Here is a 19,301-nt window from a genome sequence, read left to right on the forward strand (position 1 = left end):
AAATACATTTTAAAAATTTAAAAATATTCAAAGCAATTAAAATATTTAAGATGGTGGACATTGGACAAACAGGCTAATTAGACTCAGCTGAGCTTGCAGGTATGATGTTTTCAAATGCCTGCCTAAATATCCAGGCTTTTAGTGACTTTTAAAATATCACCAGCGAAGGGACCGAGCAAATTGCAGGGAGCAGTTCATTCCACAGCCAAGGAGCAACTGCAGAGAAGGCCCTGTTTCTTGTTTTCTCTCTCGGAGTTAGCATCCTCGGCTAGCCTGCATGGGATGTTCTTGTAGGACAAGCAGCTTTTGTTGGAAGTAGGCCTTTTGCCAGGTACTGAGGTCCCAAACCATTTAGGGCTTTATAAGTTAAAACCATCACCTTGACGCTGGCACAGAAGCAGACAGGTAACCAGTGTAAAGTGGCCAGAATTTAAGTGATATGTTGGTATTTATTCACTCCACTTAATAGTCTGGTTTCTGTGTTCTGGATCTGTTGAAGTTTCCATGACAGCCTCATAGGTAGCCCCACATAGAGAGTTTTGCAGTAGTCTAATTTTGAGACTGCCAGTGCATGGACAAACATGGTGAGGGACCCAATCTCAAGGTAGGGATGCTGCTGGGCAATTCACCTCAGATGGAGATAGGGGGATGAGAACACAGACATTATTTGTGAATCCATTGATGGTGCTGGTTCCAAAAGTACACCCAAGCTGCAAACCTTATCTCCAGATGACTTCTTTTAGCGGCCTCATATTAATATCAATATATATTAATATCAAGATATCAAACAGCAACAATTCACCAGGTGTTTGAACTAATTGTTTGCAGAAAGCTTGTTTGTCAGTGAATGCCACACCTGATTCCATACCTCCCAGGTTATACAGCTCTGTGTTAAACAGTAGCTGTCCCAATTAATGGTTTGATATGATGACATATGGAATCACAGTTACCATGCACATAATGTTTTTGTCAAGGTGTTTGAACTTGCTATCAGCAAGTTCTACTGTATTTCTTATTTCATATTCAGTTCTTCTTCTACAGATATGGCCAATAAGCAATCTCTTAGTTGGTGGACAGGTTAGAATATGACAACAGCACATCTGTCGGTTTTTAAAGTAAACTAGCATAACTCCTGGGCCAAAAAGTGGGTGCATTTTGAGACACAGAGGCATAACTTTTTTCAAGGTAATAATGAAAATGTATTAACTTTTAAAAATTCCCCATTGCTGTAAAACACTGGAGTACAAAAAGCCTGAAAAATAAATAAATGTGTCTTAGGTTCATTGATTTAGAATTATCTTAGTTAATAATCAACTAAAATCTTTGTTTGTCAATCTAGCAATTAATTATAATCTACAGAGCTCCTCTGTTATATTAAGCAGCAACTTTATTCTATAATTTCTCAAAACAATCCTTAAAACACTGTAGCATTTCAGAAGTTTGTTGTGGCACTCTAGCATTGTTTAAAAGCACACCCACACGTGCGTGCACACATGCACGCACTGCTTGGGTGTTCAGAGATAACTGTACAGTCATTTAGGTTGCAACTTTAATGGCCGTGTTGAAGATGTAATCCATGCAAAAGCAGTTTTAAAAATTGAAATGTTTTCAGGCAGAAACTGGAATCCATGTAAAACTTGTTTATTGTAGAGTTTTTGTCATAATTATTAGCCCAAGAAATCAAGCCCAAGAAACCCTAGACACTGAACTTGACAACGAGGAAGGAAGTGGTGAGAAGGAAGAGACACTCAAATATAAAACACAAGACACAGCAAGCAAGCAAGCAAAAGGTCAGCCATAAAGGACTCAGATGTCTATACACAAATGCTCAAAGTATGGGGAACAAATAGGGTGAACTTGAAGTCCTAGTACATGAGTGCAGGTATGACATTGTTGCCATTCCCGAAAATTGGTGGGACAAAACCCATGATTGGAATATGTTGCTAGAAGGATATAATTTGTGCAGAAAAAAGCAGACCCAACAAAAGAGGAGAAGTGGCACTGTATGTAAAGAATTACTACTCCTGTACTGTAATACAGGAGACCAAGGATGAAAGCCTTTTTGGGTGAATATTAGGGGAAGAACAAATTACATAGCTGTAGGCGTGTACTACAGGCCACATAACTATGAAGAACTACTAACTTTAACTACCCAGATATTAACTGGAGAAAAAAGCTCTGCAGCAAGTGGGAAATCCAAACGGTTCCTGACATATCTGGCTGACAACTTTATCATCCAAAAGGTGGAGGAGGGAACTAGAGGGTCAGCCATGCTGGACTTAATAGAGTATTACTTAATAGAGAGGAAATAGTTGAGGAAGTGTAAATTGTAGGAACTTTAGGAGAAAGCTACCATGTCATATTAGAATTCACCATCATGCAGGTAAGGGTAACTAACTGTACCAAGTCAGACTAATGTTCTAGATTTTAAGAGAGATGTCTTTAACAAACTAAGAGATGTACAGTGTTGCCTTGGCTTATGAACTCAATCCATCCCAGAATATGTTTATAAGTGGAAATGCTCATAAGTCGAAGCACCATTTCCCATTTAAATGCATGGGAATGGGATTAATCTGCTCCAGCATTTAAAAAAAAACAAAATAAAAATAAACAGAGCAAATCCCATGTTGGGACTGCAAAAAATAAAATAAAACAAAATTCCAAAAATAAACATTGGAGCAAGTCATATGATGGGACTGCAAACAAACAAACAAACAAACAAATAAAAATAAATCAAAAAATTGACATTCAATTCCCCACCACCAACAACAAAACAAAAGCCAACAACCCAAAACTTTTTTAAAAGCAGCACCTTACTAGTCTGAAGTCTCCTCAGCCTCCCGGCCTCCCACTGCCACTGCGAACACCGCGGCCAGGAAGCAAGCAGCCGGACCATCCTGGCCGGGCTCAGCCTCCCAGGCTTCCACCGCTGCTGCAACTGCCACTGCCGGGAGGCTTCAGCCTGGTCAGGGTGCTTCCTCCAGCTGCTTGCCGGGTGGCCATGTTGGTCCTTGGCACTCCTTGCCGCCCTACATGGGCCGATGGTGGGAAATTCAAATGGCGGAGGGCGGCAAGGAGCACCAAGGGCCAACGCGGCCACCCCGGTGAGCAGCAGCAGCAGCATCGGCCCATGAAGGGCAGTGAGGAGCACCAACCCCAGCCTTGTTGGAGCCCACCGGGAGGTGAGCAGCTGGAGGGAGCACCCCGATCAGGATCAAGCATCCTAGCTCTGCCCTCCCACCGCTGCCTCCGTGAGGCAAGGAGCCGGAGGGAGCATCCCGGCAAGGCTCAAGCCTCCTGGCTCTGGGCTTCCACTGCCGCCACCAGTGGCGGCAGCCTCTTCGCCACCAATGGTTAGTAAATTTAAATTTTCCACCCTTTCCCCCTGCCTTTTTGTGTTCGTAAGTGAAAGCTCTGATCGCAAGTCGATGCAAAATTTTGTAAGCGGAGCTGCTCGTAAGTCGAAATGTTCATAGGTAGGGGCGTTCGTAAGTCGAGGCACCACTGTAATAGGAAGGATTCAATGGATGGAAGTCCTAAAGGGAAAAACAGTTCAGGATGCTTGGGAAACCTTGAAAGGTGAGATAATAAAGGCCCAAACCAAAACAATACCACTGAGAAAGAAAAACGAGAGACATCTGACAAGACCGATGTGGATGCACACAGAGCTCTCTGACAAGCTAAGGGACAAAAAAGATAAGTATAAAAAACTGAAAAAGGGGCTCGTAACTAGAACAGAATATCAGCAAATAGCTTGGATGGGGTCAGGAAGGTTAAGGCTCAGAATGAGCTAAGACTTACAACAAATGTCAAAAATAACAAAACAGGGTGTGTGTTTTTCAAAACGTAAGGAGCAAGAGGAAAGTGAAGGAAATGGTTGGTCCACTAGTGGGAAATGATGACAAGAAGGTGACAGGCAACAGGGAGAAAGCGGAACTGTTTAATTCTATTTCCTTTTGTATTTATGCAGGAGAGGGAAGCAGGCCAAAATAGATAAAGAAGTGGTAAAAGAACACCTACCTGCTTTGAATGAGTTCAAGTCTCCAGAACTGGATGGTTTACATCCCAGGGTACTAAAAGAACTGGCAGATGTTATCTTGGAACTATTGAATGAAATCCTGGAGCACAGGCAAACTGCCAGAGGACTGGAAAAGAGCTGATGTGGTTCCAGTCTTTAAAAGGGGGAGGAGTGGATCCAGGAAACTACAGACCAATTGACATCAATACATGGGAAAACCCTAAAAAAAATAATTAAGCAACAGATTTGTGAGGACCTAGAAAATAACAAGGTGATTACTAGAAGCCAGCATGGGTTTATTAAGAACAGGTCATGCCAAACAATCTCATTGCTTTATTTGATAAAGTGACTAAATTAGTGGACCAAGGAAACACTGTGGATATAGTATACTTTGACTTCAATAAGGCATTTGAAAAGATAGACCACAACCTACTTATGTGTAAGACAGAACAAAATGAGATAGACAGCGCAACTACCAGATGGATTTGCAGCTGGCTGACGAACCGCACTCGACATGTGGTCCTCAATGCAACCACATCTATGTGGAGGGAAGTGTGCAGTGAGATCCCTCAAGGTTCTGTCTTGGGCCCAGTGCACTTCAACCTCTTCATAAATGACCTGGATAAGAGGATTCAAGAAGCACTCATCAAATTTGCTGATGACACAACGCTGGGGGGAATTGCTAATACTTTGGAAGATAAACAACATTCAGGGGGATCTAGACAAACTTGAATATTGGGCCCTATCCAATAAGATGTAGTTCAGTGGTGAGAAAGCAAGGTCCTGTACTTAGGCAGGAGAAACCAGATGCACAGGTACAGGATAGGATAGGTGGTACCTGGTTCAACAGTAGTACCTGTGAGAGGGATTTAGGTGGACCACCACCTTAGGTGGACCACCACCTAAGGATGAGTCAGCAGTGTGCTGCAGCTGCCAAGAAAGCCAGCACAGTCCTAGGCTGCATAAACAGGAAGATAGCATAAAGATCATGGGAAGTGATAGTACCACTCTAAATGGCACTGGTGAGGCCACACTTGGAATGCTGTGTCCAGTTCTGGTCACCACAATACAAAAAAAAGTTGCTGAGACCCTGGAAGGGGTGCAGAGAAGAGCAACAAAGATGATAATGGGACTGGAGGCTAATTCCTATGAAAAACTACTAAAATAACTAGGTATAGCTTAACAAAGAGAAGACTGAAGGGAGACATGATAGCAGTCTTCCAATATCTGAAGGGTTACCACAGGAAAAAGCGCATTGATTTATTCTTCATTGCACCTGAGGGTAGGCCAAGAACCCTCAGTGGATGAGTGGAAACTCATCAGAAGGAGATCCAACCTGGAAATAAGGAGGAATATCCTGACGGTGAGAACCATTAAGCAGTGGAACAGGTTGCCTCCTGATGTTGTGGGTGCCCCATCGCTTGAGATTTTCAAGAAAAGATTGGACCGCCATCTGTCCAAGATGGTATGAGGTCTCCTGCCTTGGGCAGGGGGTCAGACTAGAAGACCTCCAAGGTCCCTTCCAACCCTACGACGATTCTATGATGAGATCTTCTAGTAGATCCCTTGGTGTTCCTTTAAATAGCTTGTAGTTATTCAGTGCTATATTTTTCTCATTGACTCTTTCTTAATTCCCTCCTTGACAGATTTCACTATACCGCTTTACTGTTTTACAGTTTGGAGAGTTTGGAGATTGTGATTTGCTGTACTTGGTACTGGTGTGATTTCCTACTGATTTTCCTGAGCTTTTATTGCAGCTGCCTTTAAACTTGCATATATTTTATGTCTTTAGTATTTATTCTGATTTTGGAATTACAGAGGTAAGCATAACAAGTTGTTAAGAGTTCGCTTCTCCAGGAAGAAGATACAGATACCAACTGTATCTTAGATATTATACAGATATTAACAAGTATTATTTCAGTCTGGATCCTAGCAAATGATGATGAAATAGTTTAGATGTTGTGCCTTGTAGAATTCTCATCTGAATGGAATTCATTTCTCTCTCTCAATTGATCATACTCTAGGCAGAAAGTTGAAAATGCTAAATTCTTTTAAAATGTACCATCCTGAAAATATCAGTTAAGATGCATCTAAGTCAACACTTGAAAATATCCCTCCAGATATCAGAATGTCAAATGAATATTTCAATATGGCACAGAGGAATACAGTCATGTGAAAAAGAAAATTACACCCTCTTTGAATTATATGGTTTTGCCTATCAGGATTTAATAAAAATCATCTTATCCTTAGCAGGTCTGAAAATTAGGTAAATACAACATCAGAGGAACAACAATACATGACATATTATACTGTCATTTATTTAACAAAAATAAATCCAAAATGGAGAACCCACGTGTGAAAAACTAAGAACACCTTATGATTCAATAGTTTGTAGGACCACCTTTAGCAGCAATAACCTGAAGTAATCATTTTCTCTGTGAGTTTATCAGCCTCTCACATAGTCGGGGAGGAATTTTGGCCTACTCTTCTTTATAACGTTGCTTCCATTCATTGAGGTTTGCAGGCATTTTTTTAATGCACAGTGCTCTCAAGGTCCCACCACAGCATTTCAATTGGATTGAGGTCTGGCTTTTGACTGGGCCATTGCAACACCTTGATTCTTTTCTTTTTCAACCATTCTGTTGTAGGTTTGTTGGTGTGCTTGGGATTATTGTCCTGTTATATGACCCACTTTTGGCAAAGCTTTAGCTATTGGACAGTTTGCCTCACATTTGACTCTAGAATACTTTGGTATATGGAGGAATTCATGGTTGACTCAATGACTGCAAAGTGACCAGGTCCTGTGGCTGCAAAAGAAGCACAAATCATCACCCCTCTGCTAGTGTACTTGACTTGGTATGAGGTATTTGTGCTGATATGTTGTGTTTGGTTTTTGCTAATCGTGGTGTTGTCTATTGTGGCCAAACATCTCCACTTGGGTTTTGTCTGTCCAAAGGATATTGTTCCAGAAATCTTGTGGTTAGATGCAACTTTGCAAACCTAAGCCATGCTGCTATGTTCTTTTTGGAGAAGAGAAGCTTTCTCCTGGCAACCCTTCTAAACAAACCGTACTTCTGCAATCTCTTTTTAATTGTAATGTCATGAACTTTAACATGTAACATGCTAAAAGAGGCTTGTAGATTTTGAGGTTTTTGTTTTTCCTCCCCAATTTCTCCGAGCATTGCATGGTCTGACCTTGGGGTGAATATGCTAGGACACTCAGTCCTGGGAAGACTGGGTAACCAAACTTTTTTGCATTTCTTAAATGTTGTAAGGTTGTGTCTATAATGCATTCTAAAAAGTTCTGAAATATAATAAATCCATCCCTATTTTTCTCTGAATTGGACTTTATGGATACAGTTCATGCATACATGTATTTTTAAACGTGGTGTAGTGGTATGGGAGCCAATCTTGTGAAGCTGAGAGCTGTGTGTGAATGTGTGAACTACATTAGTGACTTCAGTCAGAGGTTTTTTTCTTGGGAAGGCTACATCCTAATTCCTCTTGGGTTGCTGATGGTTTAGAAAATGCTGTAGCAGGAGTATGTGATAACACTACACAATACATGTTCATCTGGAAATTGTGTTGCTACAAGTCACCAACTGTAGTTGCTGAGAATACCTCCCACACAACTGCAGTTGATTAATTGTACTTTTTCTGTCCAAGAAGGTGTCCTTTCTGACCTCCTTTTGCATAATTCAACAGTCATTATGCTTATAAAAACATAATAATGCAATAGTAGTTTTTAACCCATGTAAGAAAACAATTGAAATTAAAAATAAATGTAATGTCAGAAGAGAAGCATCCTTTGGTTTTAAGCAGCAATGCAAAATTCTCACGAAGCTAATATATTAAACCAGAGGCAAGGAACCTTTTTCTATTGAGGCAGCTATAGAGCTATGCACTAGCTGCAGGCAGAGTAACAACTCCAAATAACCAGTTCCTTGCGATACAATGTTTCTATAACAAATTAATGAAGAATTATTTGTTCTTGTTACCATCCAGCAGGAAAAGTGGGAGGCACCTACAAGTAAGCTAGCCATTAATATAAATGGTATAAACATTTCTTTTTGTGACCGAAGCTAGGAAATGATTTTTAAAAGAAATTTGTTGCTTGCTGCCATTCTCCATCTCTGAAATAATTCATTAACATTATTTATTTTGAGAGTAACTCTCTTAGTAACAGGTAATTTTTTGTTACTGTCAGTTAGTGTGCTTTTTTAAAAAGCACTTAACATATACAAGCATAGTCGCAAATGAAACCCTCAAAGCAACATTTTTGGAGTAATAAAAAAACTGAATAAATATTACAAGTTCTTTACTTCTGTGTACTATATTAGTTGCAGGATCAATGAAGTGAGAAACATTTACGGCATTGGCAAATGAAGTGTTCAGGACATATTTCATTTTTGCCTGATGTGGCTTCTGTAAGCAAAGTTACTTCTTTTTGTATAATTCATTGTTTCTTAGCAGTAATACAATTTCTAGCTGATCTGCGTATTTGCCAGTATTTCCCACTGGCTTGTGTTCCATTTTCAACTTCTATATCATTCACTGATTAGGCTTATTTTTTAAATTTGTTAAATTCACACTAAACATTAATGGACAGACTTCAGTTAAATTCTGACACCGTGGAAGACATTTTTACATGAAGTTTCAGCATTATGAATGTGGCTTGAGATTTTATGCCAGCATGCTCTGGTTTCTCTTTAAATTGTGGAATAGTCTTTTTTTCACTAAAGAGAGCCTTGTGGTACAGTAGTTAAGCTGCTGTACTGCAGCCAAAACACTATTCATGACACAGGGTTCAACCAAGGTTCACTTAGCCTTCCGTCCTTCGGAGGTGGGTAAAATGAGCATCCAACTTGCTCAGGGAGGGGCAGAGTGTAGCCCACATAATTAACTTGTAAATCACCTAGAGAGTGCTTTAAGCACTATAGGGCGGTATATAAGCAGCACACTTTGCTTTTGCTTTTAAAGATCACATAATTATTCTGGTACCAAATATGAAATTATTGCTTCTATAAGGCAGAACATTTCTCAATACCTTTTAAAAATTTGTTAATTGCTTTCATTTGTCTGTAACATGACTTCTAACTTGAGTATTCATGTTCAGTAGATTTTTTTGTTTATTTAATTCTTTTTTTCAGAAGGATCTCCCACAGAAAGCCCAAGGACCAGGTTACAGAAGAAATCAAAAGATTATAAATTATTTTCATGGATACAGGCAAGGAGACAATGGTACTTCAACCTGTGCTTCAATCTGTGCAAGCTCCTTGAAGAGAAAATCTGCAGTGGAGGCATCATGAAATGTAATGTAACTTCAACAGATGGTCAGAGGGTTTTGAGGGTGGTGGTGAAACTATACGTCTAGCTCCCTCTATCTTGTGAGATTTTTGCATATTTTTTCTGTTTAAATATTGAGGAGAAGGGAGAATATTCCCAGAACAATAACGCTCTATTCAAAACTCACTTAGTAAAATAAATGTGCTGCTCCTGTATTCCTTAGCAGCTACTGTTAGTTAATTTTTTTCTCTTGCAAGAACATACAAAGTTGAGTACTTATTTATTTCTTAATCAGAAGTGTGCATTGTCCACATTAAAATTCATTCTCCAGAGATGAGACCATTCTACAGCTGGCTGGTTAATAATATTTTGTTATGGAAGATGAACAGTGGACCTCTTCTTGTATTTTAATTCAAATGAACTTAGACAATTTCATTTGAAGAGAAGTAAAGTATTCTGGTCTCTCTCTGTATGTGTGCGCACGTGTGTGCATGTGTGTGCTACCTTCTTATGATGTGTATGTGCTCTCCTTTCTATACATGAACTGTATATGCACACACACTCCACGGAACATTACTTCTGCAGTCCCATTCACATTCTTCTTAATTTCAGCATTCCTTATTAAAGGGGTTTTGTAAATATATTAATCCAGATACTTAGAGAATCCTCTTCAGACCTTTGCAGTCAGGGCACATAGATTTCTTAATTGTGAGTGGACCTGGAATTCATGGGGCTGAAGCCCGGGGACTCTTTCTGGAGAAACTATGATATTTTATTTTATTTATTTTTATTTATTTATTTACAATATTTACAATATTTTTTAGCCGCACCATTGCCAGATATCATAGAAAATGTCAAAGGAGTAGAGCCATCTTGTATACTGTGGAGCAAGCTACACCGTCTTGGAATGCTCACAGAAGGGGCAATGGTAAATCACTCACGAGAAAACCCTGGAAGGGGTTGCCTGGAAATCAGAATTGACTTGAAAGAGACTGATTAACATCAAGGTCTGCTTCACAATTGTTCACATGCAGTAGTCAAGCTACCTGCATGTTTACAGTCTTCTTATAGGGTGGGAGGGTTATGGAGTCTGTTATGATGAAAATTAACACTTCCAGATTTATCACTACTCCCTTCTTAGTGCTGCTTCATGTGTGGCAATATTTCAAGGCTAGGCTTACATGAACCTCCAGGTTTCTGCCATGTATTATTGCTGCACAAGAGTGCAGAACAAATAAACGTTCTACGAAACAAGTCTAAAAATGAGGGTATCCCAAATGAAAAATTATAACTTTGAAACTTGACTTCAGATCAGCAACAGATTTGACACAGAGGTAGCAGAGTCTGCTCTTGCGCTGTGCCTAGTTTGAGGGAATTTGAGCAAAGGGTTTTGAGTTACAGTTTTTTAAAAATTATAACTGTTTCCCTCTGTGCAGAAGCATAAAATTTCTCCAGATTTAAAATAGCTCCTATAAATTGAAAAGACTAGTCTTGCTTACCTTGGTTGATCCCACCTGCTGTTTATTTGGAAAGAACACACACACACACACACACACACACACACACACACACACACACACACACACACACACACACACACACACACACACACAAGCCTTTGAAAAAAGAAAAATGGTAACTTTGTTATAAACTGAGCATAAATATCAGTGAAGATTGTCAGTCCTCCAGGTGAGGTTATCTGGAAGTTGAGTCATGGCAACTGGATTTCTTTCTTATTAGGTTGGAATATTTTGCTACTCATCCAAGTAGCTTCTTCAGTCTGAGGAGAGCCTGTAGGAGATCCCTGATATATCCTCCATGTTGGGTTTGCTTCCATCTGGTCTGAATAGGCTTGTTAGATGGACAAAAGACAGTGGGGAGGTTGAGTGAAAATCCCATTTCTGCAGTCCTTCTTCACCCATTGTCATGAGTCATTAACAATCATTAACACTGGTCTTTCTGGTGTGTGTGGTCCTGATCTTTCTGATCTTTCTGGGAATGGATGAAAGAGGACCATGATAAATGGGAGACAGATTGTATATAAAGCTTCCACCCCTATTGAGTTGGGATTTTCTATATACATGTATATGGCCTCCCTGACTCCTCTCTCAAGCCACCTATCTTCTCGGTCCAAAATGAGTACATCTTGGTCATCAAATGAGTATCCTTTCTCCTTGAAATGAAAGAATACTGCTGATTGTGGGCCTGAGCCAATGACCCTCTTGAGCTGGGCCATTCTCCTGTTTTATAGCTGTTTGCTTTCTCCAGTGTAGAGCTCCAAATACTCCTCTTTGCATACAAGTGCCTGTAGAAAATCCCTCACTTAATAGGAGTGAAGGCCTTAGATACATACAATCTGTCTCCCATTTACCATGGTACCCTTTTATCTGTCCCCAGAAGGATTAGAAAGATCAGGACCACACCCACCAGAAAAACCACCATTAACTACCCATGACAGTGAGTGGAGAAGGACTGCAGAAGTGGAATTTTCACTCATCCCCAGTACTTTGTCCATCTAATGCGCCTATTCAGATGGGAGGAAGTGAAACCAATTGGAGGATATATCAGGGGTCTTCTACGAACTCTCCTCGGACTGAAAAAGCTACTTGGATGAAGAGCGAAACATTTCAACCTAATAAGAAAGATGTCTAGTTGCCATGACTCAACTTCTAGAAAACTGAGCATAGGTGTAACAGGCTTGCCAGCAAAAGCATTTCAAAGTAGATGCACTGTTTCAACTTCCTGCCAAGAAGGCGGCAGGGCAACGAAAGACCACAGACACAGAGTCAAAAGACAGTTTTCTCTGAAGAGTTAAAGAAGAAGAAGAGCTTTAAAGAAATGGAGTCCTCCAGAAAGGAATATTTTGCCATATACCTTCATGAAATTAGCATACAATTTCGTAAGGCATATTCAAACTATTTCTGCAAACTATCTTTGCCATTCATACTTGTTCAAAAAGATCCCTTATCATTGCTTTTGTGTTTGGGTAAGAAGCAGTTACTCCTTCATGGATTGCTGCCTTGTCATGGCAAAGGGACTTGAGTAATTCAGAGAAGCTATGGGCTATGCCGTGCAGGGACACCCTAGATGGACAGGTCATAGTGGAAAGGTCCGACTAAATGCAATCCACCTGGAGTAGGAATTGGCAATGCCACTGCAGTATCTTTGCCAAGAAAACCTCATGAACAGAAACAAAAGGCTAAAAGATATGACGTTGGAAGATGGGACCCAAAGGTCGGAAGGCATTCAACATGTTACTGAGGAAGACCAGAGGACAAAGACATGTAGCTCCAGAGCTAATGAAGTGGTTGGGCCAAAGCCAAAAGGATGCTCAGCTGTGGACGTGCCTGGAAGTGAAAGGAAAGTCTGATGCTGCAAAGAAAAATAATGCATAGGAACCTGGAATGTAAGATCTATGAACATTGGTAAGCTGGATGTGATCAAACAGGAGACGGCAAGAATAAACATTGACATCCTGGGCGTCAGTGAACTAAAATGGAGAGGAATGGGTGAATTCAATTCAGATGACTATCATATCTACTATTGTGGGCAAGAATCCTGCAGAAGGAATGGAGTAGCCCTCATAGTCAACAAAAGAGTGGGAAAAGCTGTAATAGGATATAATCTCAAAAATGATAGAATGGTTTCAGTACGAATCCAAGGCAGACCTTTCAACATCACAATAATCCAAGTTTATGCACCAACCACCAATACTGAGAAGATTGAAATTGACCAATTCTATGAAGACTTACAACACCTTCTAGAACTGACACCAAAGAAAGATGTTCTTCTCATTCTAGGGGACTGGAATGCTAAATTAGGGAGTCAAGAGATAAAAGGAACAACAGTAAGTTTTGCTTTGGAGTTCAAAATGAGAACAAGCTGGTCATCACAAACACTCTTTTCTAACAACAAAAGAGGTGACAACAACACAAGAGGCGACTCTATGCATGGACATCACCAGATGAGAAATACCGAAATCAGATTGATTATGTTCTCTACAGCCAAAGATGGAGAAGCTCTGTGCAGTCAGCAAAAACAAGACCTAGAGCTGATTGTGGCTCTTATCATCAGCTTCTTATAGCAAAATTGGAGCTTAAACTCAAGAAAGTAGGAAAACCACTGGGCTAGTCAGGTATACACTAAACCAAATCCCCTATGAATACACAGTGGAAGTGAAGAACAGATTTAAGGAACTAGATTTGGTGGACAGAGTGCGTGAAGAACTATGGATGGAGGGTCATAACATTGTACAGGAGGCAGCAACAAAAACCATCCCAAAGAAAAGGAAATGCAAGAAAGCAATGTGACTATCCAACGAGGCCTTACAAATTGCAAAGAAGAGAAGGGAAACAAAATGCAAGGGGGATAGGGAAAGTTACAGAAAATTGAATGCAGACTTCCAAAGAATAGCAAGGAGAGACAAGAGGGCTTTCTTAAATGAACAGTGCAAAGAAATAGAGGAAAATAAAAGAAAGGGAAAAACCGGAGATCTATTCAAGAAAATTGGAGATGTTAAAGGAACCTTTTCTGCAAAGATGGATATGATGAAGGACAAAAATGGTAGGGGCCTAACAGAAGCAGAAGACTTCAAGAAGAGGTGGCAAGAATAGACAGAGGAATTATACCAGAAATATCTGGATGCCCCGGCCAACCCAGATAGTGTGGTTGCTGACCTTGAGCCAGACATCCTGGAGAGTGAAGTCAGGTGAGCCTTAGAAAGCATGGCTAACAACAAGGCCAGTGGAGGTGATGGCATTCCGGTTGAACTACTTAAAATCTTAAAAGATGACGCTGTTAAGGTGCTGCACTCAATATGCCAGCAAGTTTGGAAAACTCAGCAGTGGCCAGAGGACTGGAAAAGATCAGTCTACATCCCAAACCCAAAGATGGGCAGTGCCAAAGAATGCTCCAACTACTGTACAATTGCACTCATTTCACACGCTAGCAAGATTATGCTCAAAATTCTACAAGATAGGCTTCAGCAGTATGTGGACCGAGAACTCCCAGAAGTACAAGCTGAATTTAGAAGAGGCAGAGGAACTAGAGAACAAATTGCTAACATGTGCTGCATTATGGAGAACGCCAGAGAGTTCTAGAAAAACATCTACTTCTGCTTCATTGACTATGCAAAAGCCTTTGACTGTGTGGACCAGTGCAAACTATGGCAAGTCCTTACAGAAATGGGAGTGCCTGACCACCTTATCTATCTCCTGAGAAACCTATACATACATAATGAGAAAGGCCGGACTGGAGGAATCCCAAACTGAAATTAAGATTGCTGGAAAAAATATCAACAACCTCAGATATGCAGATGATACCACTCTGATGGCAGAAAGTGAGGAGGAATTAAGGAACCTTGTAATGAGGGTGAAAGAGGAGAGTGCAAAAAACAGTCTGAAGCTCAATATCAAAACAACTAAAATCATGGCCACTGGTCCCATCACCTCCTGGCAAATAGATATGGAGGCAGTGACAGATTTTACCTTCTTGGGCTCCATGATCACTGCAGATGGAGACAGCAGCCAAGAAATTAAAAGACACCTGCTTCTTGGGAGGAAAGTGATGACAAACCAAGACAGCATCTTAAAAAGCAGAGACCTCACCTTGCCGACAAAGGTCTGCATAGTCAAAGCTATGGTTTTTACAGTAGTGATGAATGGAAGTGAGAGCTGGACCATAAAGAAAGCTGACCACCAAAGAATTGATGCTTTTGAATTGTGGTGCTGGAGGAGACTCTTGAGAGTTCCCTGGACTGCAAGGAGAACAAACCTATCCATTCTGAAGGAAATCAACCATGAGTGTTCACTGGAAGGACAGATCCTGAAGCTGAGGCTCCAATACTTTGGCCATCTCATGAGAAGAGAAGACTCCCTGGAAAAGACCCTGATGTTGGGAAAGTGTGAAAGCAGGAGAAGAAGGGCACGGCAGAGGCTGAGATAGTTGGACTGTGTCATCGAAGCCACCAACATGAATTTGACCCAACTCTGGGAGGCTGTGGAAGACAGGAGGGCCTGGCATGCTCTGGTCCATGGGGTCATGAAGAGTTGGACATGACTAAACGACTAAACAACGACAACAAGAAGTAGTAGTTAACTGATGAAAAAAGATTTTCCCCTGCTTGGTGTCACTTTGTGAATGGTAGTGTGCACAAGAGGGTGTCCTGTAGACCATCTTGACTGCTGTCATCAGTGTTGTCACATTCAGGCTACCTGTTGCTATTTAAAGCTTGGCATCCTTTTTCCTGCTGGCAACATAGGCATGATATTGTGCAGCAATGTCAGGCAATTTCCTGGTGTTCTGAATTGTAGATACAGAAGCAGAATATCTCACATTCATAAACCAAAGGGTTTTTGTTGTTTGTTTGTTTGTTTTTGAAAAATAAAATAGATTTCACTACTGTTTGGGCGAAAGCTCGAGTAGGTTTTTGGACAAACATTTTGTGTAGAATTTGGAATTAAAATATATTGTGGCATAAAATATATTGCTTTTATCTTTTGGTCATGTTGTAAACTTGAGTTAGGTTTAGCAAGATGTTATAATGCTTTTGATATTCCACATAACACATTAGCTGCATGGAGAACCTTACTTTAGGTTTTTAAAGATATGTTAAATTGTAATTATTCTGTGTTCTTGGTGCTCATCAATTTGTAGGGTTTAAAGTAGTTAGACAGGGCCCCTAGCACTTCACTCAGATATTATTCTACTTACGCAAAGCATCAGCAATATAACAGATGTACTGTGTTAGTTGTAGTGAAAACATATTTAGATGGGTAATAGCCATACTATTGCCAATACCATACGTTGTGGTGTGTGTGTGTGTGTGTGTGTGTGTGTGTGTGTGTGTGTGTGTGTGTGTGTGTGTGTGTGTGTGTGTGTGTGTGTGTGTGTGTAAATCTTGAAATGTCACTTGCAGTTGCTAAGTTCTGAGTGGTATCTGGAGGGGTTAGGATATGTATATTCAGAAGTAGCAAGGAGAGACACATTCCAAAAGTTTATATCTGTCTTTCATCCTCCATATGTTACAATTGATGGCAGCCATAGGATTACATAAAAGCTCAGCTTGGATTTTTTGTAATTTATTTTAAAGAAGCTCTGGTGCCCTTGCAGTAATTCAAAAAGAATATTTAATGGATCTGTTTTAAACATTTCAGTGTAGTTGCTATTTGGTAAATCTATACATAAGTGATATAAAATGGAACTGTGATAATTTAGAAACAGCAAGCAGCAAAATAACTCTCCATAAAATTGGTGCTGACGAGATAACATCAGGAAAAAGCTTCTGAATCTCACTCACCGGTCACATCGAAAGTGAAATTATCATGAATACATGTTGCATTTTAAGGAGCACATTTTTATGGTTCTTCAAAATGTGCATGTTTAGTTCAAACAAGTGTTCATAGAGTAGTTGACATGCTATTATCCTGAGCTTTTGGAGAGGCAAAGTAATGATTTATATCCTCATGTGACCTTTGAACGGTGCTAATTTATGCTGGAAAGTATGAATCCAGCGGGAACCCAATAGCTGAATGTTCCTCTGTACAAAAACAAGCTGATGAACAAAAGCAAAATTAAAGACTTTTGGCTTCCAAACTAGTATGTCAGGAATATCCTTGGTGAAAGAAAAGGGTTAATTTTTTAAAAAAATCACCATAACCTTGTGGTACCTGTTTTTCCATTGCTCAGTATTTATTGTGAATTTCACACCTTATTCTCATGCTGACTTGTTCCAGGCTAATACTTCATGCTCTAGTCAAAAAAGAAGGTGTCCAATTTGCCTTTTTACTTGTACTCTCAGCCTCTCTAACTAGAAATAAGTATGGAACCGTTATGTGTTCATAACATTACAGTATCTGCTTTGCATTTCAAATAATATTTTGCTAAACAGATCAGCTTTTCCCTCTTTTTAAATACATCATTACAAATGTGAAGATACCATTACAAACACAAACTCATATGATGCAAAATATTCAAAATGGAGTAGTTGTTCCTTATGATTTGTCCTACCTCAATGTCAGCATTAAATCTGGAAGTGAACAGAAGTTTTCTGAAGAAAACTACGGCCATAAATCAAATGTTCCCTCAGTTGCCCACTGCATTTTCCTGTAGCATCTTCTTAGAGCAAGCTGTGCAGTCAGAAAGCAGTGACCATGAGTAACATGAGAGACAATGCACAGAAAATATGGGCTGATTCTGACAAGATTAAGTTCCTGATCACCTATTTTAAAAAATAAGGTTCTCTCATTCAGGCATAAATCTTGTAATATTTGCTGTTTTATTAGTTGCTGAATTTATACACAGTGGTCTATACTTTAAACACTGATATGTATCTATATCCTGTAAATGTACATATACAAATAGGCCAAAATCCTTTTGGGATTTTACACTTCTTGGATACAAATGGTATAACCTCTGGAGATTGATTGCCTCAAGCTAAAAAGTAAGCATAGACATTATATTTTGTGTGCTAGGATACATGACTTGGTGGACAACAGATAATTTCTGTGCTCATTTTTTAACTTGAGGCAATTCACCTCCAAGAGTTAAGTTGTTTGTTTTATTTATTTATTTATGCTTGCAGGTGTAACAAATAGGATTTGGGCTATAATTTTTTAATCAGTGTTGTATAAAATACTGGCATTAACTTAATGGAGAAAGTCACTGAAATCTGTTGGCATACCTAAGTTTGGTGAAGACTGATAATTAAAAATTATTATCTCTGTCCCACAGTTCCCATGGCTTTCCATGTCATCCCAGCAATGACAATTTTCAGTAACTGAACACTTCCTCCCCCTCCACCAATCTCACAGCTCCTTTAGATTCCAAATGGATTGTTTGGGAGTGGTGGAAGCCACAGGAGAGAAGCAGGGAGTGTAAAATTTCTGAAAAGTATTTATTGTTGTGCTATATGGCTGGCTGTAACATCAAATGTCTAAGTTGTCTTGTAAACTTGAAGCAATTCACAGCTGAGGTTTACGCTGACAAAGTTATATTGACAGGTGAGACCAATAGATTTCTGGCTCTTATTCTTACTATAAAATATTTATATTGCTATCTATGAAATGTTATTGTGGCTTTTATATTGAAACAACACCTAATAAAACAAAGCATATTAATGAGTAAAAAACACAACCCTAGTAAAACTGCAGTAAAATTTGTTCAACAAGATAAGGTCCAACAACATTTAAAAATCAAAGTACTTCTAAAGAAGCAGCAGCAAGATAGATAGATAGATAGATAGATAGATAGATAGATAGATAGATAGATAGATAGATAGATAGATAGATAGATAGATAGATAGATAGATAGATAGATGGATGGATGGATGGATGGATGGATGGATGGATGGATGGATGGATGAATGAATGAATGAATGAATGAATGAATGAATGAATGAATGAATGAATGAATGAATGAATGAATGAATGAGTTTCTGAATGGCTACTTTTCCAGAAAGAACATCAAGGAAAGAAACTTTTTGAGAGAGATAGTTTAGAAGCATTAGCGCTGCCACAGAGAAGTCTCTGCTTTTTGCAGAAGCTAATTTGGCCTTCTCAAAGTGAAGTAGGATTGCCTTAGAAAATCTTAAAAGCTGATACTGTATACAGAAGAGAGACATGTGGAGGGTAGTTAGGAGCCAAGCTGCTAAGACTTAAGAGGTTGAAATCAATGTTTGCATTGGATCTAGAAGCTAACAGGTAGCCACTGCAGTTCCAGTAAAATAGGTAAAATACAGTAAAACCGGTCCAGCCTCTTAGGCAGAATTCTGCAAGTCTCCATTGGCTCAAGCTTTTAAATCATTTTCAAAGGTTCTGGTTTTTTACACGCAAGGATCTTTAGCAGCAATCAGCAGGCTCTGATTTTATAGTGGAAGGAAAAGGTTTATTATCCTGTAATTTCAGAGGAAAATTCTATCACCCATGAAGCTTTTATCTATCTTTTATTTACAAAGAGATACAACAAAAACATATGGCATTTATCATTCTGCATCCTTTAT

The 19,301-nt window shown here is 39.5% G+C and overlaps 1 protein-coding gene across 6 annotated transcripts in view; it reads left to right on the forward strand.

The window, feature by feature from the left end:
- The window catches only part of DLGAP1 (DLG associated protein 1), a 435,006-nt gene that overhangs the window by 83,389 nt on the left and 332,316 nt on the right, over positions 1-19,301 (forward strand). For all 6 annotated transcript variants that reach the window (XM_020794518.3, XM_078391586.1, XM_072998818.2 and 3 more), the window contains exon 2: positions 9,169-9,330. The gene's annotated coding sequence lies outside the window, so the exon portion shown is untranslated. The remainder of the gene's footprint in view (positions 1-9,168; positions 9,331-19,301) is intronic.

Source organism: Pogona vitticeps, chromosome 4 (genome assembly GCF_051106095.1).
Source record: "Pogona vitticeps strain Pit_001003342236 chromosome 4, PviZW2.1, whole genome shotgun sequence".
In the NCBI taxonomy this organism is placed as follows: Eukaryota; Metazoa; Chordata; class Lepidosauria; order Squamata; family Agamidae; genus Pogona; species Pogona vitticeps.